The following is a 24,934-nucleotide window of genomic DNA, read 5'->3' as shown; positions in this document are numbered from 1 at the left end:
GAGTGACATCGGTATTCTTGATAGATTGAGACCACTAAGTGCATGGCCATGCCCAAATGAGTCAACATTAGATGTTGAGCTCATTTGATCGAGTGAGTCTACTTGGAGTTCAAGATTTAGATTGATTAGAGGATAGCACGGTCTATGCCTCATATTGATCAATCTAGATGTCTAGGATAGAAGGACAATGTCACATATTGTGAGGAGTCACAATTAGTAGTCACAAGGTGATGTCGGATCTCGACATTCTTGTAACTTGGGTAGTAATGATGTGTTGCTAGATACCGCTCATTACTTATGCTCCTAAATGGGTTTAGGGCATTGCCAACGTTACAAGAACCTATAGGGTCACACACTTAGGACAATTAGATGGAGATTAGGTTCATATGATGAACCAAGAGGATTAGATTCATTTGATGAATCAAATTGGATTAAGAGTAATCCTAATTGGGCTAACTTGAGTTCAACTCAAGTTGATTCATGTGTTCAATGAGTCTAATTTAGATTTTGACTCATTGAATCAATTTAATTTAATGATTTAGATTCATTATATTAAGTTGGCTCGAATCAAATGGTTAGATTAGATCAACCATGGTAGAGATTGGTTCAAGTTTGACTTGACTTGAGAAGGAAGACCAAAGGTCAATTTTGACTTGACTTTTTGCCACCTCATTGGTGAGTTGGCATTAGGTGGACCAATAATGATGTTCCACATCATCATGGGTGCCACCTCATGGAAGTTACAAAGCCATTTTCATAATAACTTCATATTAATTGCAATTAATGCAATTAATTTGGGAGTTTTACAAGGTAGAGTGGCCGGCCACTTTGTGATGAGTGTGGATTTCATTTTTCATTCAAGTGGTGTAACTCCTTCTTCTTCCTTGTGTTCTCTCCTTGCTCTCCCTCCTCTTCCTTGCCGTGACCTATCAAGGTGCTAGCACACCTTTGTTTAGGTTTTCTCCATCAAGAATTGTTCGTGTGGATACTTCTAGAGGACCGACGCTTGACGGTCTAGAGATCCGGCAACTTCTTGGACGAGCGGGAACACGAAGGGCTTCGCTACAAGGGTAATGATCTTAACTTTAGTGTAGATCTAAAGTTTTTACAAACTCGTACAAGAAAAAAGGTTTTTCGAAAAGTTTTGTTTACGAATCTTTGCACGAGATATGGCTTTGGGTTACTCGGGGTTTCCGCGACGCGAAAAAGCGGTTTTCGCGGCCCGACGAACCCAACAGTTGGGTAGTGTGCTTCTCATGAAGTGAGTCTAAGGAGGTAGGAAAATAGGAAAATCAGAAAAATCAAATCTGGAAGGTCCCGTACCATAGGTAAAAGAGTGCCTATTGGGTTCCGGATATCTGGAGGGTTGTGGGAGTCCTGATGACGAGGGCTCTTGGTGGTTCTCAGTATTTCCTATGAGGGAACAAACTCGGGTTCTGAATCAACGATCACCCAGTTCGCGGGGTTACGAACTTAAGTGCACTCAGGACAAGGAAGGAGTAATGGGAAACCATCATTCCTAGGAAAAGCAAACTCATTCTCATCCCGACAGATCATCTTCATTGCAAGGCAAGAATCGATGTCGATCTTATCATTACCATGAATGACCTCCAGCCTATCAAGCTCACAACCCAGATTTATTGTTATTTGAGTGATTAAACCGCCAAACACTATCATCCCCGAAGATGTTTTACCTGCCCTCAACAAGTTTTGTATGAAATGAAACCCAGAATCAAAGTTGATTTTATTTAGCATCGCCCAAAGAGAATAAAGCTCCACTTTCCTAACAACCCCATCACTCTCACCTCGGCCAAAGATTGTTTTGCTCATTACACGGTGAAGAAATCTAAAAGTGGGGTTTTGCATGCGGAATACCTTTGCTCTAGAGGGTTCATAAGGGTTCTTTGATCCAATGATTGAAGTCCAAAATTCATTCTAGTTAATATTACTATCAAATCCACGGGCACCACCAGTAGGTAAACCAAAACAGGTAGTAAAATCACTAAACATCCACTGAATTTCTTTGTTCATCAACCTAAAAGTTATGACCCCTATGTAGCCATCCTCAAAAGAAAATTTAACATCAATTGAACTTAAAAACTCAAGGACTAGGCGGGGGTAAGTTGGTAAATGTGTGTACATAATGTCATTCCATTCTAAGGAGTTGATCATCCAATCTATGTCATCCATAATTCCTAACCTATCCATGGTAGTTGGATCCATATATCTAGTGCACACGATTTTTCTAACAACAAGAATATCATATCTAGCTTTATGTTCTCGATTTCTAAAAATAATATTAAATTCGTTGTCGTTACCTTCATTGTGTGCCACCCTTTTGCCTTTGCCCTTGGAAGAAGAAGCCTTTCCCATACCTTTATCTCCTCCCGGCGCATCTCCTTCTCTAGATCCGTCGCTTCCTCATTGGAGTCTCTTCAGGATTTGAGACATGATATGCATGGTGAATTGGGTGGAGGTCGATCTTGGGGATAGAGGAGGTGAATCTTGAAGATGGAGAAGGAGAAAGAAGAAGAATAGTGGAATTGTTCCTCTCTTTTCGGATTTGGGGTTCGAAGAAACTTAGATCTAGATCTAGATCTTGGTAAAGATGAGTCTTAGATGTAGGTAATGAAGATTGATGAGGCGTAGTGGGGAAAGAAAGGTTTTTGTAAGAGGAAGAGATGGGAATTAGGGCTTTTTAAGGTGGTTGTCGGCGCACACGGGTAAGGAACGGTCGTGTGCTTTAAGACAAGGTCTGGTGACTGGGTCGTCGCACGGTCATGCTGGTTGGCACGACCCCTTCTTTTCTCCTCTCAGCCGAGATCGCATGGTCGTGTCAATCGACACAACCCATGCATTCTTCTCCTCAAGTGGCTTCACACGATCGTGCCAGTTGGCATGACCCCTCCTTTGTTACTCTCGGCTAAGAACGCACAGTAGTGTCAATCGACATGGCCCGTGCATTCTTCTCCTCGGGTGGCTTCGTACGGCCGTGTAGAATCACACGGTCGATTCCCTTGCACGTGTAGTGCCTCGCCTTTCTCCTTTTTGACCCCTCCGACGCCCCCACACCCATGAAACGATCACGGCCAGCTTGTGGAGGCTAATGCACACCCTGAAAACAAAGACATAACAATAAAAATACTCGATTGAACTAACTAAAAAAAAATAGAAGGACAATTGGATAACGAATTAAAATGAAACCCTTGGGTTGCCTCCCAAGAAGCGCTTGTTTTAGGTCTTTAGCTCGACCCCGTATCAGTTAATGTGGACTAAACCCATGGAGGCACGTCTCTCCTCCTAGGGTTAATGCTTGAGTTTGCTCCTTTAGTTTCGCTCATGCAGGACAAATATACTTCTCATTGCTTGTTGAAGGCAATCTCTCAAGCTATGCCAAATCACGCATCATGTCCGGCGGCCTCCCATGGAAACTGCATTCCTCAGCTTTGTGTATATTCGATTTGTTGGAATTTCCTTGAGAAGACGAGATGCAGTTAGGAGAATTAGATAAATCAAATTTTAACCTTTCTTTATCGATCACCAGGGATAATTTGTGACTTTTCACATCAATGAGGGCTCCAGCGGTGGCAAGGAATGGCCTTCCAAGGATGATTGGGATCTTGGGATCCTCCTCCATATCCAGGACAACAAAATCTGTGGGAATGATGCATCCACCCATAACGAGTATGGAAGTAGGCTAACACTCGCTCCCAAGTCACAGAAAGCCCTATGTATGAGCTCAGAGCCTATTTTACACGATATAGAAAAACTTCCTGGGTCCTGGAGTTTCGGGGGAATGTCTGCCGTGAGTAGAGCTCTGCACTTCTCCGTCAATGTTATAGTCTCAAAGTGACCCTTTTGTCTTCTGTTAGATAGAATACCTTTTAAAAATTTGGCGAACTTCAACATTTGGTGTAGTGCGTCTATCAGAGGTACTTCAATGCAAATTTCTTTAATCTTCCTAAGGAATCGATGGAACTCTTCATCTTTTTGGGATGTTATTAGCTTTTGGGGGAAAGGAATCGTCTGGTTTTGTGGGGGAAGTGGAAGAGTCCCTTCAACTTTCTTGGTAATCTCCCCCCTATCCTTGTTCTGGACCAAATTAGGGATAAGAGGAGAGGGCTCTTCTTCTAATTCAATTCCTTTCTGGGCAGTCATCTGGAGATCTCCCAAAGTCCATCCGCTCCTTAGCTCAATGCGGTTGCAATGTTCCACCGGGTTTATGTTGGGCTTTCCCGAAAATGCACCTGGTGTTCTTGAAAAGGACTGGGCGATCTGGCTATCTTGCATCTTTTGATGCTTTTCAGAATTCTCCATTCTTTGATTCAATTGCTTAATTTAATTCTTCATTTCTTTTTACTCCAAGAGAGCTTCTTCAAGCATCTTTTCAATTCTGGATAGTTGAGAGGATTGTTGTTGTTGATGAGTCTGTTGTCCAGATTGTTAGCTTTGTTGCCTAGGTTGGTAGCTTGGCTTTGTTGGTCCTTGATCTTGATTGTCCTGGTAAGAAAATTTTGGATGGTTCCTCCACCCAGGATTGTTGGAGTAGGAATTGTTTTGTCTTTGGTTATATCCGACTATCGCATCGCATTGCTCAAGTTGGTTTATTTGTGCTTGTATTGGCCCTAGGGGGCAAGTATCTTGAGCATGATCTGAACTTCCACAAGTTTCGCATACACACACTATTGCATTGGCTTTGTTGTTCCCCATGGTCTCAAACTTCTTGGTCAGAGCATCTAGCTTTGCAGACATGAGCGTGACTACATCTACGTCAAATTTTCCTGATGCCTTGACTGGATACCTAGTGAAGGAACCTCCAAATCTCTCGGTTGCCCACTAATGATGGTTCTGGGCCATATTCTCTATTATCTCTTCAGCTTCATCAAGGCTCTTGTTCATCAACGCCCCTCCTGCTGCAGAATCGAGGGGCACCTTCGTATAATAGTTGATTCCATTGTAGAATGTGTGTAGCTCCAACCACTTCTCGAGGTCATGATGGGGGCACTGTCTCAGCATACTCTTGAATCTATCTCATGCTTCGAACAATGATTCCAGGTCAATCTATTTGAAGCTTGCAATTAAATTCCTCATGTGCGCATTTTTACTCGGTGGGTAGAATTTGTCCAGAAATTTCTGCTCACACTGCTCCCAAGATGTAATGTTGTTTGCTGGTAATGAATTAAGCCACTTCTTGACTCTATCTTTCAGGGAAAATCCAAAAAGAAGTAACCTTACTGTTTCTGGCGGGACCCCATTCACTTTCATAGTGCTACAAATCTCATAGAAAAGCTCCAAGTGATGATTTGGATCATCGTGTGGTCCTCCTCCAAATTGATTTTGCTGGACCATGTGAGTTACTGCAGGATTAATTTCAAAATTGTTGGCTTCAATTAGTGGTCGGGTGATACTAGACCGAAGCCCTCGTGCATAAGGTGCTGCGTAGTCCTTCAAAAGATTATCAGCCATTTTGGAAGTTTCTTGTTCTGTTTGGAGTTTTTGCAAGTTTCTTCTCCTCAGGTAAGTTCTATCAATTTCCGGATCGAACGACAATAGTTTTCCTAAAAGATTAGCTCTTCGCATGCAAGAACAAGTATTGAATAATCCAAGTATAAAGTAAAAGAAAGAGTTAAAAAAAAATTATGTATTTTTTTATGTTTTAATAAGAATGCAGAAAGTAAAGCGAAAAAAAAAACAAAGTCTAGTCTAATCCAATATGATTATCACTAATGTTATAGACGCAACTCCCGACAACGGCGCCAAAAACTTGTTACGCTTCCGTAAATGCACGGATACGTCATCAGTAATAAAAGATTATCGATCCCACGAGGACTGCTTATAAGCACTAGCGATTGTTCACGTAGAATTAGTTAAACTACCGATGGTTGTAGGTGATCTATTTCTTAAGAAGAAAAGAACTTGGGAAGTAAATGTGAGAACTAGTGAGAGAGAAAGAGAGAGTTTTACTCAGCTTGGGAAGAGCTCTAGGAATTCGGTTTCGTTGTGGTGGTAGTTGATTTTCATGTTCTATCATTTCCTCATTGTCAATCAACACGTACTCATCGAAAGTTCAAGTTACTACCCTTAAGCACTAAATAGAGATGATTTTTATAAAATCCTTTTACGATTAACCCCTATCACTAGGGCACCTCGGTAGATCACAAGAATGTGAATCTGATCAGTATCATTAAGGATAGAGATAGGGGTTTGGTTTGGTTTCCTACTTCCTTGTGAGAAATTACATCTCCTTTCAAGGGAGTATCCTAGATGTCCGTGAACGGGTTACCCCTGTCACTAGGGCCCCTCTGGTATATGATCTAAGATCCTATCTTTACGAAATTAGTAATTCCTACACAATCAATTAATACGACATGATAATCTGCAAGTTTCATGCATATCAAATAAAAACAAGACAAGTGAAATCATTCAATGAGAAAAAGGCATAAACATGAGTCTTACATCAATATCTATCCACAACTACTCCCTAATCCTAGAACAAAGAATCTACTCCATATACGTGGGAGAAAACCCCGAAGGCATAGTACAATTAGACATATACTCCCAAACAAGGAGAGAGGGAAAAGAGATGCTTATTTAATGTCGTCCAGTGATCTTCGAATCCAACCCTTTGCTTCTGGAGTTGATGCAGTGATGGAGGTGATCTTGGATCGTCGAACGGAGGTCTGGGACGGCGTGTAACGACACCAAGGTATATCTCTCTTTGATGGCTCGCCCTCCCCCCTCCTTCGGAGAAGGGTTAAAGGCCCTTTTTATAGGCTAGGGCACGGGCGCCACACGGCCCGTGCCACGACCGTGCGAGATCCGCAAGGCCAGCTCCTCCCTCTCTTCGGGTGGAGTGGTACGGTCGTGTGAGATCCGCATGGCCAACTTCCTCTTCCCTTCAGGCTGAGTGGCATGGTCGTGCGAGATCCGCACGGTCGTCTCTTCCTTCAACTCAGGTCTACATTGCACAACCATGTAAGGTTCACACGGCTGTGTGCTTCTTGGCTACTGGTCGTGAGGCATGACCATGCGAGATTGCACGGTCGTGTGCTGCTCTCTCTCGGGAATGGCCACACGGTTGTGCAGGGTTGCACGGCTGGTGTCAAGTGGCTCCCTGCTTTATTCCGATGTTTCGACAATCGTTGTTTTCACTCCAAAAGTTATCCTTGTCAACACAAAACCAAACAAAGAGCAGATCTCCGACAAAAGAGTAATTAATGTAGAATAAACAATAGGAGAGATGATCGTGTAAAGAATATATGCAAATTAAGAAAGTGAATGTGCGTTAAAAGATGCATAAATGTTCATAATATCTACGTACATCAGTCATCCTTGTCCGTTTGGAAACTGCATTCGTATACCTACGTATGATCGTATCACCATCTTCATATACCAAGAACATATCCTTAGTTCTTCTCAAGTATTTAAGGATTATCTTGACAGTTAGCCAATGATTCATTTCTAGATCTGACTAGTATCTGCTTATAACACTCAGAGCATATGATACATCGGACCTTGTACATAACATATCATACATGATAGATCCTATTGCGGATGCATAAAGAATCTTATCTATGTAAATTCTCTCATCTTTTATACGTGGCACAAAGACTTCGAAAGGTGAATTCCATGCCTCATAGGTATGAAACCTTTCTTGGATTCATACATACTAAACTGTTTTAGCACTCTGTCTATATATGTCAACTGTGAAAGACCAAGAAACCTTTTCAGTTTATCTCTATAGATCTTCATCCCTTAGATGTAAGTTGCTTCTCCCATGTCTTTCATGGAGAATGTTGTGGACAACCAAACTTTAACTGATTGTAGAACTAACACATAGTTTCCTATAAGTATATGTCATCAACATATAATATTAGGAATATGACCACACTCCCACTAATCTTTTGAGACACACAAGGTTCATCTATATTTTATGAGAAATTAAACTTTCTGACCACCTCATCAAAATAGATATTTCAACTCCTAAATGCTTACTTTAGTCCATAAATAGATCGTTGAAGCTTGCGTACTTTATTCTTGTTAACAGATGTGAAGCTTTTGGGCTATATCATATACACGTCCTCGAGCATGTTTCTATTAAGGAAAGATGTTTTCACATTCATTAGTCATATCTCATAATCATGATGAGCTGATATGGCCAGGAGTATCTGAATTGATTTAAGCATGGCTACAGGTGAGAAGGTTTCATCATAGTCAATGTCTTACCTTTAACGATAGTCTTTCACCACCAACCATGCCTTATAGGTAATTACATTTCCATCCATGTCAGTTTTCTTCATGAAAATCCACTCGCATCCTATAGGAGTAATGCCTTCAGATGGGTCTACTAAATTCCAAATTTGGTTTTCTTACATGGAATCTATTCCCAACTTCATGGTTGCAGCGCACTTGTCCTTCTCTGAACTATTCAAAGCTTTTTTATAATCAGTAGGTTCTTCATCCTCAATGAGTAACATGCCATTCGATTCTCTTACAAAAGATTCATATCTCTCAGAAATATTGCATGTCCTACCTGATCTATGAGGAGGTTGAGTCATAATCTTGTAAGGGATCAGTGGTCTGTGAAGGGGGGTTGGATAGCTAGGCCACCCCCAATTCCTTTCTTCTCTACAAGATGTTAGTGTGTAGCGGAAATACGAAAACTAAAACAATGAATATAAACAAGAATACAAACGCTAACACGATTCTTTTACGTGGTTCGGAGATTGCTTGCTCCTACTCCATGGCATGTCCTTGAGGTGGATGAACCCTTGATCCGTCGGTGGATCAATCCCCGGCAATCTCTGGCTAGCTCTTACTCCTTCTCGGTGGAGTACAACCTCTCACAAAGGATCTCTTCCTCTTTACAAGATGGAGTTTAGATTGGGAGGAAGATAATGTCTTGGAAGCTTTGAGCAATGCTAAGGAGTAATTCAACAATGATCAGTAACCTCCTTCAAGCCCCAAAGATTTGATGTGCGTAGATTGTATACACTTATTGGCATGTTTTGACGCACATTCACATACTTTGAGCATGCTTGATCTATGCATTTTTGTACTTTCAGCTTTCCTTTTTAGCATATTTACTCTCTTTGTTCAGAGATCTGCTTTTGTGCATTTTTTGTACACAGGAGTTGAAATTGGTGAAGATTTCGTGTTCGAAGCCAAATCTGTGAGCAAAGCAAGGGAGGAAGGTGCCCTACCTAAACCACGCACTGCCCTGCTCTGGGGGGTTGCCCAGGCCGTGTGGAGATCACGGGCCAGAAGGCTGTAGCAAGAAATGAAGTGGTCATGGCCGTGTGAACCTCACACGGCCGTGCAAGGATCTGAAGAACCCAGACATGAGAAGAAGCCTAAGCCGTGTGGATCACACGACCATGTGAGTTTTCCAGAGACAGGAGAAGCCTCAGTCGTGTGTCTCACACGGCCGTGTGAGGTTCTCAGTGGCAGGGAAGGAAGCAGGTCGTGTGCATCACACGGCCGTGCCAGATTTCCAGAGGCTAAGGCAGTTCAGGCCGTGTAGATCTACACGACCATGTAAAGGGGCCATTGGCGGATGTTTGCCACGGTCATATCTCACACACGGCCGTGCAAGGTTGGCAGAGAGGAGAGTGGGCAGGGTCGTGTGAACCTCACACGGCCGTGCCACGGGGCCGTGTGGCGCCCAAACTTCACCTCTATTTAAACCCTTCTTCAAGATATGAAAGGGGATCTTCTCCCTCTTGGGAGAGAGCGAGATTTGGGTCTTTCCTTCTAATCTTGGGAGGATTTCTGGGCGATCTAAGGAGGATCTTCAACGGATTTGACTCCGGGAGCGTGGATTGGATCCGAAGACCGAGCTTCATCTTAGATAAGGTTTCCTTCTCTCCTCTTCTTGGATTGGGGATCAAGAAATGCTTGTAATCTTTGTATTTTCGGATTCCTCTCTTCGATTCATGGAGTAGATATCTTTGTTTTAGGATAAGGGAGTATTTGTATGATGAATTGATGTAAACTCTTGTGGATTTGCCATTTTCTTGCTTCTATGATATTGTATTGTTTGTATCAATTCAATCTTGAATGAATTGTTGTGTTGTGGATCTAATTCTCATTTTAGATTGATTGTTTGAATGTCCTATGGATCTTATAAAGATTATCTCCTACTCGATTTTTCGAGGGAAGCACGCGAAAGGTGCAAGCCCGTGTAAGGATGTTTGAGGGATAAGATTTAGGGAAAAATAGGGTAATTCAAGAGGGTAGGATAGAATTAGGAATTAATCTTTATATCTTATGGGTTGAGAAGTATGATCTTTGTGTTGATTTTCTGAAGGATCTTCGTGACAGGAACATGCCTGTGTAAGGACAACATAAGTTCATATCTAATCGATCACATTTAGGTATAGATTTCAGTCCTAGGCCAGTTGTCTATTTCAAGAGAGAACCGGCAACCTTCTATAAATATTGGACAATTGAGAAATAGGATTTGGTAGATCATTTACATTGAGGAATCTTACAAAGAAACCAAAACTCCTAGAACATTCCTTTATCATAGCCCATAATCTTGTTTGTTGATCTTTCATTTCTATATTTACTTTTCATTAGTTACATTTAGCTTTCGGAAACCAATGATTAGTTGTTTAGCTAATTCGTGTTGAAACATTTCTAGTGCTTATTCCAGTCCCTGTGGATACGATAATCTTTTATATTACTTGCGGAGAGCGAACAAGATTCCCTTAAATAAGAGGAGAGAGTTAATCATCATCTCAACTCATCTCAGCACCAGTCGACTAGCAAAACCATCAGTCGACTGTGCTACCGTTGGAGGTAGCCAACGGCTACTTTGCAGCACTAACGGTCTGCCAACGATCAATTACCAGTCGACTGATAAAACTAGCAGTCGATTGGTACCTGTTTGCTGAGCGAACAGAATGTTTCTATTCTCAGCTAGTCAACTGCTAAAACTAGCAGTTGACTGGTGCAATCGAATGCTAAACATGCAGTCGACTGGTGTAGTTGACTGCTAAAAGTTGCAACCAACTGGACTGTGTTGGTGCAATCGACCTCCAAGATTTTAATGTCAGACAAATATGTTTAAGTATGTTTAAGTATGGAGCTTGATCTAGGGAAGTCCTAGTTGTAGGCTAGGCAAGGGAAGTCCTAGTTGGAGGCTAGGCAAGGAGAGAAATCTCGGTATATCGTGGAAGTGAGGTGGATAGGTCTGGAGGACTTGATCCCTGGGTAGCCTAATACTGAGTCCTAGTTGTAGGCTAGGTAAGGAAAATCTCAGTGTATCGTGGAAGTCAGGTGGATAGGTCTGGAGGACTTGATCCCTGGGTAGCCGAATACTGAGTCTTGGTGAGTGACGCCAAGTGGAGAAAATCCTAGAGGATGGTAACCTTAGGTAACGAGAAGTCTTGGAGGAGTGAACTCCAAGCAAGGTTGATTGGATGGTTTCCGGTCGACCATGCGCGGTCGACCGGACCAACGGATCTCAGTAAATCTAGGTTTAGGTTTAGCATTGTATTCTATATTACTATTATTGTTGTTGGCTAATGTAGTATTGCAGAAAAAGTCTTAGTGGATCGGGCGATCAGACACTGAGCAGGCAAAAGTCCAAACAGGTCTGGAGGACCAATGTTTGGCAGATAAGTTGAGGTATACAACTGGAGGAGTGATAGTGAGGTCGGGTTCCTAAAGGGAACAATCTTAGGTCACTGATCCAACTGAAGAAATCGAAAATGTTTCCAAGTTGAGATCAAGACAGTTCTACTGTCTATATTACTCATGCATTATATTACTGTGCTAACCTTTGTTTTGCAGGAATACTATTTAACTCTATTTTGCAGATTTGGCTAGATCGGTCGACCAAACAGGAGGATCGATCGACCGAACCAGCTTGACTCAGACCAGAGATCAGTTCAGACCAATGCGAAGCACAGTCCGATCGAAGTTTGATCGGTCGATCGAACCAGGGATCGGTCGACCGATCTAATCACCATTAAACAGCATTAAAAGAAGATCTCTTGCAGATTTTGACGAACAAGGAAAAGGCTTGTTCGGTCGATCGAAAAGATGGTTTGGTCGATCGAAAAGATGGTTCGGTCGACCGAACCATTAAAGACCAGTAAATACAAAAGATCGAGCCAGCTTCGGACTTCAGCCAGGAAGGAAGGGAGTGGGTTCGGTCGACCGAACAGTGGGATCGGTCGACCGAACCTCCAGTACACCTATAAAAAGTGCTCGAAGTCAGAAGCTCACAAAAAAAATTCTGATTGACTCAAGTTCGTTTCTGTCTTGCTACTCGTGCTACAAGTCTTCATCAGCTCAGCAAGCTACTTCATCCAAAAGCACCGACTGAGCCTCAACCTTCATTTACTACTGTCAGTATATTTTGTATTGCACTTAAATTCATATATGATAGTAAGGTTGTTACTATCTTATATCTATGTATCTGTATGATCTGCTTCTTTCCGAAGGATTTCAAAAAGAAGGGTTTTAGTGTTTTGCCCATCGGTGCGGTCAAGGACCGCGGGCCTTCGAGTAGGAGTCGAGCTAGGCTCCGAACGAAGTAAACAAATGTGTCTCTCTCTTTACTTTCCGCTACACATTTCTGATTTCAAAAAGGAAAAGAAAAGTTTTAAAGAAGCGATATTCACCCCCCCCCCCTCTATCGCTAGCATTCGATCTATCATACTGTACCTTGTTACACACTCACACTCATCCTCTCCAAAGTCACCCTTGAAGTCCTCTTCCTCGGCCTTCATCCCTAAGATGCACTCGAGCCTGCGGCTCCTCTCCGTGTCATCCTTCACATTGCCTTGAAGTCCACTTCCCTCGGCTCCACTCTGTTCCTCCTCGTCCGGCGGTCCCTCGGATGTCTTCCACACCATCCTTCACCGACTCAAGGATCCGAGCCCTAGGATGAGCTTCCCAAGCTTAGCTACACCAAGCTTCTCATGTGTGTTTCACCAAGTCCTGCAAGACTCAAACACACATATCAAACACATATGAAAGCCTAACTTAAACTCTTTGACACACACATCAAAACCATGATCGTACCGATCAAGCATAGCTCGATTACACCAACAATCTCTTCCTTTTTGATGTGTGGGAATATGTTTAAGTTAGGCATAAATAACAACATGAAAATGAAGAGCAATATGTAAACATGAAGCATAATACCCGAGCTCCCCCTTAACATATGCTCTCAACCTTAAGTTTCAAGTTTGCACACAAGTAGGTTTCTGACTTAACCCTTCCCATTTCTCCCCCTTTGACACCATCAAAAATTGTACCAAACATGTACACATACCAAGGTATCAATGTGGACATAAAATTAACCAAAACCAGCTCTTGAAGGTGCTGAAAAAGAGCCACCAGTCGACTGGCACAAACCCAAATTGATTTTCAACATTCTGAGGCCAATTTCAAAAATGCATAAAAAATTTCAGAAAAGTCAAAAAATCATGAAATTTTGAACATATATTTCTTATAATGTTCTTTAACAAGAAAAATATGTTTTCATGAAAATTCATCATATTTTTGAAGTTTTAATAAAAACTAAAATACTTTGAAAAACACTCAAGTTTGTATCAAATTAAACCCTAGTTTTGAATTCATATGTTTTAAAATAACTATCCACTGTAAATAAAATATAGAATTGTCTTCAAACATTTGAAATATCCAACTATGATCTATGGGCAAGATGTTCATTAATTAAACATTTGTTTTACCCATAGTTGGCATATGATCACTAAAAATTGATACATTTCATATCTCATCAAAATGTCATAAGCATAAGTGAATTATTTGTATCATCCTATCATCTCACATTTATGGTTAGAAAATAATGAAAATCATTGTGAGATAAAGGTAACCTCTACTTATCTCTTTTGATCATGAATTTCTATCAAGGCTAAGTGTTCCCCCTTAAGATCTCAAGTCAACCATTTTTCAAGGATTTGAATTATGATTTCTATGGTTGACTTGACCTAAAATCCTCTAACCCTTGAGGATTGATTTTGGCACCCAATAGAAATTCTTTCTAATTGGGTTAACCAAATATTCTTTGAGGATCGATTTTCTATCTATGGTCTTGGTTTTTGATTTCCCCCTAGCAAGTAGACAATGGTAAGTCTTTTCATTGTTGGGTTCATTGTATCCTAACCCTTTTTTCTTAAAACTTGCCCTTTGGCTCCCAATGATCATATTTAGGATTTTAGAGCCAATTTCAAATTTCCTAAGGGCATTGGTAAGGTATTCTACCTTTTCCCTTAATTTCTTATTTTCTTCTTCTAAACATGAATCATTTGAAGAATTAGAAGAAGCATGCATATTGTTGTCCTTAGAGCACATGGATTCTAATTTTTCCTCAAGCAAGCTAATATCATGTTCCAAAGACTTGTTTTTCCTTTTAGCCTTGAACAAATCATCATTTGTACTTGAAATAATTTTAATTAAAATATGGGGAGGAAGGTTATGTACCTCACTTACCAAGAAGTCCGAATCCGAAGTTTGACCTCCCCCTTCACTTGAGCTCCCCTCTTCATCTTCACTTGAGCTCCTTCCTTCATCTTGTTCGGATGAGGTGGAGGCTACATCATCAATTCCCATTAGAGCAAAATTGACTACATGGTGCTCTTCTTCCTCCGATGATGATGCATTATCCCATGTAGCCTTTAGATTTTTCACTTTCTTCCCCTTTTCTTTTGTCTTTTTCTCTTCCTTCTTCTTTCCTTCCTTCTTTTTCAAGAGAGGACAATCATCTCTTATGTGTCCTTCTCCTTGGAAATTGTAGCAAATGATCCTCCTTGTTCTACTTTTGCTTCTTGAGCTTTTCCTAACATGAGATTTGTTAGTTGAAAACTTTTTAAATGCTCTTCTCATTTTTCTTACCATATATGCCTCTTGGTCGCTATCTATTGAAGCGCTTGATTCTTCGGAATCGGAAGATGATGGAGATGGAGCTTTCTTCTTCTTCCCCTTTCCCTTGTTTGCCACAAGGGCTACTCCTTTTGATCTTTCTCCATCTAGCCCTTCAACTCGTGTCTCATGAAGCTCCATAGTTGAGAAGAATTCATCTAGCGAGCTCTTCTCTAGATCCTTTGAAATGTAGAATGAAGCTCCATGTTGAGGTTCTTGGGAAAGCATTGATGACTTTCATTATGATGTCTCGATTTGTAAGTGTCTCACCTATACTTGTTAGTCCATTTAAAATTTCCTTAATTCTAGAATGTAAAATTGATACCTTTTCCCCTTTTTCAAGCTTGATATTGGTGAGTTGAGTTCGAAGGAGGTCTCTTCTTGCCAATTTCGCTTCTGATGTCCTTTCATGAAGCTCCACTAGCTTTTCCCATAACTCCTTTGCGCTTGAGTAGGTTCCAACCCTTGTTACTTCTTGTTGGGGAAGGACATTTAGTAGATGATGTATGGCTTTAGAATTCGCTAAATGTTCTTCCCTTTGCTTCTTACTCCACCTTGTTTTCTCAAGTATCTTATTGTCTTGATCCCTAGGCATTTCGAAACCATTTTCCATGATTAACATAATGTCAAATTGGTTTCAAAAAATACCTCCATTCTCTTCTTTCACCAAGAGAAGTCCCCTTCGAATTTGGGTGGATGAATGTTTGAGCCGGCTATTTTGATGAAGTGCTCTTCTCGGCGATTAGTCGATTTAAGGGCATCCTCGCTCTGATACCACTTGTAAGGGATCGATGGTCGGCTTGAAGGGGGGTTGGATAGCTAGGCCACCCCCAATTCGTTTCTTCTCTACAAGACATTAGTGCATAGCGGAAATACAAAAACTAAAACAATGAATATAAACAAGAATACAAACGCTAACAGGATTCCTTTACGTGGTTCAGAGATTGCTTGCTTCTACTCCACGGCGTGTCCTTGAGGTGGACGAACCTTTGATCCTTTGGTGGATCAATCCCCAGCTAGCTCTTACTCCTTCTCGGTGGAGTACAACCTCTCATAAAGGATCTCTTCCTCTTTACAAGATGGAGTTTAGATTGGGAGGAAGAGAATGTCTTGGAAGCTTTGAGCAATGCTAAGGAATAATTCAACAATGATCAGTAACCTCCTTCAAGCCCCAATGATTCCCTTAAATAAGAGGAGAGAGTTAATCATCATATCAACTCATCTCGGCACCAGTCGACTGGCAAAACCATTAGTCGACTGATACTACCGTTAGAGGTAGGTAGTCATCGGCTACTTTGCTGCACCAAAGGTCTGCCAACGGTCATTTACCAGTCGACTGATAAAACTAGCAGTCGATTGGTACTTGTTTGCTGAGCGAATAGAATGTTTCTGTTCTCAGCCAGTCGACTGCTAAAATTAGCAGTCGACTGGTGCAGTCGACTGCTAAAATATGCAATCGACTGGTGCAGTTGACTGTTAAAAGTTGCAACCGACTGGACTGCACTTGTTACACACTCACACTCATCCTCTCCAAAGTCACCCTTGAAGTCCTCTTCCTCGGCCTTCGTTCCTCAGATGCACCCGAGCCCGTGGCTCCTCTCCGTGTTATCCTTCACGTTGCCTTGAAGTCCGCTTCCCTCGGCTCCACTCCGTTGCTCCTCGTCCGGCGGTCCCTCGGATGTCTTCCACACTATCCTTCACTGACTCAAGGATCTGAGCCCTAGGATGAGCTTCCCAAGCTTAGCTGCACCAAGCTTCTCATGTGTGTTTCACCAAGTCCTGCAAGACTCAAACACACATATCAAACACATATGAAATCCTAACTTAAACTCTTTGGCACACACATCAAAGCCATGATCATATCGATCAACATAGGTCGATTGCTCCAACAATAATCAGTTATGGTTACTGATGAGGCATCTCATTAGTGTCTATTGGAGTCTCTTGAACTTTATTAAGTTCAACTATACTCTCACTTGCTTCCTGCAAGAGAAATTCTTTCTCTATGAATGCAGTATGCCTTGAAACAAATACCTTTTGTTCCAAGGGGTGATAAAATTGATATCCCTTAGTTTCCTTAGGATATTCAATAAATAAACATTTATCAGATTTAGAATCCAACTTGTCTGATACAGTCCTCTTCACATAAGCAGGACATCCCCATATCTTCAAATAAGATATGAGAGGTTTCTTACTAGTCCATACCTCATATGGAGTAGTTGAGATTGCCTTCATCAGGACTTAGTTTAATAAGTAAACAACTGTCATGAGTACATAAGCTCAAAAGATTTTAGGAAGATTTGCATGATCCATTATTGACCTAACCATGTTCAACAAGGTTCGATTATGCCTTTCTGATATACCATTATGTTGTGGCATATAAGGTGGAGTCTATTGAGATAATATATCATTGTCCCTTAAATAATCTTGAAACTCTTGTCTTAAATACTCACCACCTTGATTGGATTGAAGTATCTTAATACTTTTACCAAGTTATTTCTCTACTTCACTTCTGAATTATCTAAACTTTTCGAAGGCTTCAGGCTTGTGTTTCATTAGATACGCATTTCCATAATGAGAGTGATCATCAATGAAAGCAATGAGTCGTTATAACCTCCTAGTGTGTGAGTTGGCATTGGTCCACATACATCGGTATGTATGTGTAACACCCACGAAATCTAGTAGTTATATATATGTGAGTATCCTTTTTTTTTTTTTTTGTAGAATAAAAAGGGAGATAGAACCAAAAAGATATAAAAAGAAAAGAGGTGAGGACAAGGATTGAACCTTGAACCTTTTAATTAAATGGCAAACTTTAGGAGTTATGGAATGACCAATAGGCCATGATGAATTATTGTTGAAAGGGAGATGGAAATTTTAGATAAAGTAAGAGTATGGTTAAGAGAAGGAAACAAGAAAATATCAAGTAACTTTCTTCCTCCTTCTCTTGATTAAGAAAAGAACAAGCAAAAGACAAATTGTCTTTCCCTTCTTTCTTCCTTTCATTTTCGTGAGGATGAAGGAGGAGATGGGATTATAAGAATTAAGGGGATGAATGGGGACATATTTCTCATTAGGGAAAAATATAAATGAGTTAAGGAGAAAGGGAATGCAAAGTTCATCTTTGCTTCTTCCTCCCACTTAGCATAAGGAGGAAAGAAAGAAAGAGATTTCATTTTTCTTCCTTCTTTTCCTCTTCCTCACCATTGCCGAAACCTAAAGCTCTCCCTCTCCTAATTCCAAAATCAACCTAAGGTTTTTCTTCCTAAGAATACTAATCCACAAGAAGGAGCCTTCAAGATCTACCCCTTCCAAGCAAGAGAAGAAAAAGGGAGTGCTAGAAGGAGAAGCTCTCTTCTTCCTCCTCACAAGGGTACCATTTTCTTTAGGAACCACAAGTGAAAGGATGTGAGTATTCCCTCACCTGTGGTACAAGTAGCTCATGGTTTTCCATAAATTTAAATGGCTTAAAAACCTAGGAAGGTTCTTGCAACTTTCGGCCATGCCAAGTTTAAAAGCCTAGGAAAGTTTAAACTCAAATCTAACATGTTTATGATCTTCTTATGACATGATATGAATATTTCCTTGGTGTTTCATGCTTGTATGTTACTTAGAATTAGATGAACCCCACCTTAGGGTTTCGGCCATAAGGAGACTAAATGCCTAGGAAAGCTTAAACTCAAATCTAACATGTTTATGATCTTTCTTATGACATGATATGAATGTTTCCTTAGTGTTTCATGCTTGTATGTTACTTAGAATTAGATGAACCCCACCTTAGGGTTTCGGCCATGAGGAGACTAAATGCCTAGGAAAGCTTAAACTCAAATCTAACATGTTTATGATCTTTCTTATGACATGATATGAATATTTCCTTGGTGTTTCATGTTTGTATGTTACTTAGAATTAGATGAACCCTACCTTAGGGTTTCGGCCATGACAAGTTTAAAAGCCTAGGAAAACTTAAACACAAATCCAACTTACTTATGATCTTCCTCATGATATGGTATGAAGATAACTTGATGTACTTATGATTTCATGTTGGTTAGAACTAGGTACTCATGCTTTGAACTTTCGGCCAAGATAGGATTAAAAAGGGCTAGGCAAGCTTAAACTCAACCCTAACATGCTCATGTTTTTCCCTATGATATGATATGAAGTTAACATGATATTCTTATGCTTGTCTTTGGTTTAGAACTTAGTTTCACACTTCATGACTTTCGGCCACATCATGATTTGTAGACCTAGGAAGCTTAGAACCTAAACTAAATATGCTCACGATGTTCCTTATGATAAATGATATGAAATTGGTTTAGGGTTCACATATTTATATGCTATTTGTAACCTAGGTTTAGGCTTTGCATGTTTCGGCCACAACATGATTTGTAGACCTAGGAAGCTTAGAACCTAAACTAAATATGCTCATGATGTTCCTTATGATAAATGATATGAAATTGATTTAGGGTTCACATGTTGATATGCTATTTGTAACCTAGGTTTAGGCTTTGCATGTTTCGGCCACAACATGATTTGTAGACCTAGGAAGCTTAGAACCTAAACTAAATATGCTCATAATGTTCCTTATGATAAATGTCATGAAATTGGTTTAGGGTTCATATGCTTGTATGTTGCTTTCAACCTAGGTGATCCCTTGCATGTTTCGGCCACCTATGATAGGTTGATGAGTGAGACCCAATTATGACTCTTTATGTGCTTCACATGCCATGATATGAATTAGGAGATGTTAACTTATGTTCCATGCATGATTATGTTCCCATGATATGATATATGCTCATTTATGTATGCTTATGAATCATGCATTTAAAATGTCTCCTATGATGTGCTATATGCTCAAGTATGTATGCTTATGAAATGACAAGTAAAGGCCTAAGAGTTGCTTCCCTATTTGTTGGGACTAAGAGCACTCTTTATGATATGCTAAGTGAAAGGCCTAAGAGTTGCTTCCCTATCAAGTGGGACTAAGAGCACTCTTTATGCTAAGTTAAGTTATGAATGACATGAACATGATGAATTATGAATGACATGAACATTATATGCTATGAATGACATGAACATGATATACTATGATTATATGGCATGTTATTTTACTTTGTATGGCTTGTACCAAGGGTGGGCTCCATAAGCGCCCCTAGGCCGACGGACTATGAACGGGTCTAGTAAAAAGGGATGGGCTCCTTAGTACGCCCCTAGGTCGATGGTCGTAGTACGGACCTAGTTCCCTAGTAGGTTCGAGGCTAGCTACCCTATCCTAGGGATTGCGCGCATTTATGTATGTATGTGGTACAAGCCGGGCCCTCATGATGATATTATGTTCAAGTATTATATGATATGTTTTTTTTTAAAAGCATCTTGCACATGATATTACCCATGTTTTAAAGGACATCTTGCATATATGTTTATGATATGATATGGTGTTTCTCCTTATGTTATGATATGATGTTCTTTATGCTATGATATGATATGTCATGATGCTTGCTTTTACATTATGATATGATATAACATGATGCTTTCAATTATGTTATGATATGATATGACATGATGTTTCTTTTATGTTATGATATGATATGTCATGATGTTCTTTTATGCTATGATATGGTATGATATGATGTTATCTTTTATGCTATGTTAAAATGTGATATGATACTCTTGCATGATATGTTGTTTAGATGTTTTATGTGTCCATGCTATATGTTGTATGATTTTGCTATGACATGTGTTTTTTTTTTGTGAGTAGGAAAGAATCTCACTAAGCCTTGTGTGCTTATAGTTACTTTCCTTGTACCACAGATAAAGGTAAAGGATGGATAAACTAAAGGAGCAGCAGGAGGGGCAGGAGATGTGTGTGGTGGTGGCTTGGCTAAGAAAGAAAGACCTGCTTACGTTGATTTAGGATTGATATGAACTATGCTTAATTTATGTTGATGACTTGCATGATCATTTTACTTATGCTTATGTTAGAAATGGATATTATGACGCTTTAAGTTCATAACTATGATAAGCATGCTCGTATGATTAGTTGTGATTTAAATGAAAGTAAAAGAAAAAAAATGATTACTTCCGTTGTTTTTGAAATTCATGTACGTATGTTATGTATGTAGAAAGTAACCCCGCCTCCACTAGCAGGAGGGACGGGCGTTATAGTATGAACCCAAGTAACTCATCAACTCATTCACCTTTTCCAGAAAAAGGTAACTTTGTCATCTTTCCTTTTAAACATGAATCACATGTATCAAATGTATCTAATTCAAATGATTCGAGAACTATAATCTTTTGTAATTCGGATATGTGTTTCTTGCTTATATTGCCAAGGCGATAATGCTACGAGTAAGAGGTTAATTGATTATGTATTTGAGCATGTTTATTGCTTATTTTGATATTGAATACATCACTAGATATATCTAACGCGTTGATGTTACTGCATAAAGTTTCAGTGCCACAAAGAACATCATTCAAAGTTATATAACAATAATTGTTACTAAAAGTCAAATAGAAACCTTTTCTATTTAAGTAAGAATTAGAAACAATATTCTTTATTAATGCAAGAACAAAATAACAATTATCCATTTCTAAAACAAGTCCACTAGGAAGCTTTAACAAGTATGTCCGATGGCGATTGTAGCAACCTTTACTCCACTCCCAACTCGCAGACTTGATTCTCTCTTGATGAGTCTTATGTTATTCCTTAACCCCTGTATGTTATTACATATATGTGAGTCACACCTAGCATCCAATTTCTAAGTATCTGAGAAAATAGCATGACAATCAATAACAAAAATATCTGAAGAGGATGGCACGTCAGATGCCTTATTCTTCTTTATGGATTCAAGATAAATCTTACAGTTTATTTTCCAGTGTCCCATTATGCCACAATGATGGCATGCACCCTTTTGTGCTGGTTCTACTATCTTGGCCTTTTTGGTCTTCCCCTTAGCATGATATTTTGGCTTCCTCTTAGAACCTTTCTTGGAGGAGTCTACTATATCATAATTTTCTGTTCACCTTTAATAGAAGGCTCTACAATCTTGAGCATATTAATCATCTTGGGGATAGTTGATTCTAAATTGTTTATCTAATAATTCATCACAAAGTGTGAATAATTTTTTGGCAAACTATGTAGAATTAAGTCAATACTTAACTCATGATCCATCGCAAAATCGAGTGATGCTAAATGCCTTATGTAGCCATTCATCTTTCATACAAATTATACTTCAGATGACCCCTCTTGCATCTTGGAGCAAAAGAGAAACTTAGAGACCTTGAACCTTTTAAATCTAGCTTGCTCATCAAACATCTCACAAAGATGAGAGACAATATCATAAGCATCCAAATGCTCATGCTATTTTTGTAGTTTAGAAGTCATAGTGGCTAGCATGATGCAACTTATAAGTACAATATCCTCCTTATGTTTCTGATGGGCCAACAATTAGTCCGCAGTTACGTCAGCATCAAGACTTATGGGAAGAGGCTCATCAAGGACATAAGCTAGGTTTTCAACTTTGAAAACAATTCTCAAACATCGAAACCAATCCAAGAAATTCGTTCCAGTCAGTATGTTCGAGTTCAAAATTGAACACATAATAGAAGTCATAATTAAATGATTAACCTAAAAATATAAAAACTAGAATGTATGAGAGACATGCTTTTATTTATGTAAACTATTTACATGTAATAATAAAAGTCTGCTTATTTATCAAATTCAAACATCCTTATTTTGAATTCGGGAGATGGTAGGTTTTCTCCAAGTGGGTTGATATCCACCATAGATAAGAACAACCTTGACTTTGGCTAACAAGTCATCCTTATCTATAGCGGTAGGTTGTTCGCTTATATGCAATTATCACATTATACTAGCAACTACTTGATTTTCACATAAACATCAAGTTATTAACACATAACAAGTATACATCAAGGTTGCGTTTGATTAGGCGTAATATAATCTAGCTTGTAATATAATCTAATTTGTAATATAATGTAATGTAATATAATTTTGATTACATTACTAAGTTTGGTAATGTAATATATGTAATCTTTGATTACTAGGGTCATTACATTCTTTTATTTGGTGTATTTTTTATAAGTAATGTAATTCATATTATTATAAAATGATAAAAATATCCTGCGACCTCTGCCGGAGGCGACCATCGATGGCGGTCGCCGCCGCACCTCAACCGGAGTTGAAGGTGGTGGCCGGCGGCAGTGACCGGTGGTCAGCGGTGGTGGCCAACGGTGCTCGGAGGTGGCGGTCGGCGGCAGAGGCCAGTGGTCGGCGGTGGTAGTTGACGGCGATGCCCGCAGGTGGTGTCCAGAGGCGACAACCAGAGGCGACGGCGGTGGCCGGCGACGACACCCAGAGGCGACGATGGTGCCCGGAGGCAGCAACCGGCAGTCAGCGCCCGGAGATGGCATCCGGTGGTTCACGCTCAGAGGCGGAAGTCGGCGGTCGACACTGTTAGTTCATATCTAAACACGAACAAGAGATGGAGAGGAAACCTTAGAGTGTGCTAGCACCCCAAGGAGTCTCGGCAAGGATGAGAGGGAGAGAAGAGAAGAAGAGAGGAAGGAAGAAGATGGATTGAATGAGCACACAATGCTATTCAAGCACCATAATGTGGCCGGCCACATTTAGAGGGTTTTAAACCTCCATGGGATACCAAGAGTCATGGCTCTTGTTCTCCCTCATGAGGTGGCACTTGGTCAAGTCAATCTTGACCAAGTAAAGAAGCCTTGATGATGTGGCACATCATCATTGGCCAGCCTTATGCCAACTCACAAATGAGGTGGCTTTGGTCAAGTCAAAGTCAAGTCAAACTTGACTTAAATTCTCCCATGGTTGATCAAATCCAATCTTTGATTCAAGTCAATTTAATTTAGTGGATCTCTATCCATTAAATTAAATTGATTCAATGAGTCATAATCTAAATTAGACTCATTCAATACATGAATCAAATTGAGTCTAACTCAATTAGTCTAATTTGGATTACTCTTAATCTAATTTGGTTCATCATATGAACTTATCCTCTTGGTTCATCATATGAACTCATTCTCCATCTAATTGCCCTTTCTGTGTGACCCTATAGGTTCTTGTAACGTTGGCAATGCTCCTAAACCCATTTAGAAGCATAAGTAATGAGCGGTATCTAGCAACACATCATTACTACCCAAGTTACAAGAATGTTGAGATCCAACATCACCTTGTGACTACTAATTGTGACCCTCACAATATATGATAATGCCCTTCTATCCTTGACATCTAAATTGATTAAATTGATGCATAGAACGTGTCATCCTCTAATCAATTTATATCTTGAACTCCAAGTAGATTCACTCTAAACAAATGAGCTCAATATCTCATATTGACTCATTTGGGCATGGTCATGCAGTTAGTGGTCTCACTCTATCAAGAATGATGATGTCACTCCCGTCATATAGGAGGGATAGATCCCATCTACATCACTCACATCCCTCCACATAATTTGTTACATACCCAGTAATCGCCTTTATAGTCCACCCAGTTACGGGTGACGTTTAACAAAGCCAAAGTATGTAACTCCTTATGTAGGGAACCATGGTGACTTCAGATCCAAGGACTGATAGTCATACTAATAGTCACATGAGAAAGTATATGACACTCATATAACGATCCATGATACTTTCTCATGGCGGATCATTCAGTATACATTCTCCAATTCATACCCATGTGTCAACTTGATATCTCTATATCCATGACTTGTGAGATCAAGTCATCGAGTTGACCTACATGCTAGTCTCGTCGCATTAACATTGTCCCTAAATGTTAATACTTGACTAGAAATGATTAAGAGTAGTGCTCTCTATATCATCTTACTATCGATTCAACCAATCGATTGATATAGATAAGAACCTTCTACTCAAGGACGATATTATACTTAGTTATTTGGCACCAATATAAGTAAATATAATAATCATAAAGAAATGCCTTTATAAACATATAGGAATTGATAGATCGATTAAGTGCGATAGAGGGGGGTGAATA

At 39.9% G+C, this 24,934-nt stretch overlaps 1 non-coding gene across 1 annotated transcript; it reads left to right on the top strand.

The window, feature by feature from the left end:
- Window positions 1–4,987: 4,987 nt before the first annotated feature.
- On the top strand, window positions 4,988–5,093 carry LOC122033203. Its single transcript, XR_006126443.1, has one exon. It is a non-coding gene; the product is annotated as a small nucleolar RNA R71 (small nucleolar RNA).
- Window positions 5,094–24,934: the final 19,841 nt, after the last annotated feature.

Source organism: Zingiber officinale, chromosome 11A (genome assembly GCF_018446385.1).
Source record: "Zingiber officinale cultivar Zhangliang chromosome 11A, Zo_v1.1, whole genome shotgun sequence".
NCBI classification, from domain to species: domain Eukaryota; kingdom Viridiplantae; phylum Streptophyta; class Magnoliopsida; order Zingiberales; family Zingiberaceae; genus Zingiber; species Zingiber officinale.
The sequence above is the reverse complement of the archived record's forward strand: the minus strand, read 5'-3'. Positions and strand labels throughout refer to the sequence as shown.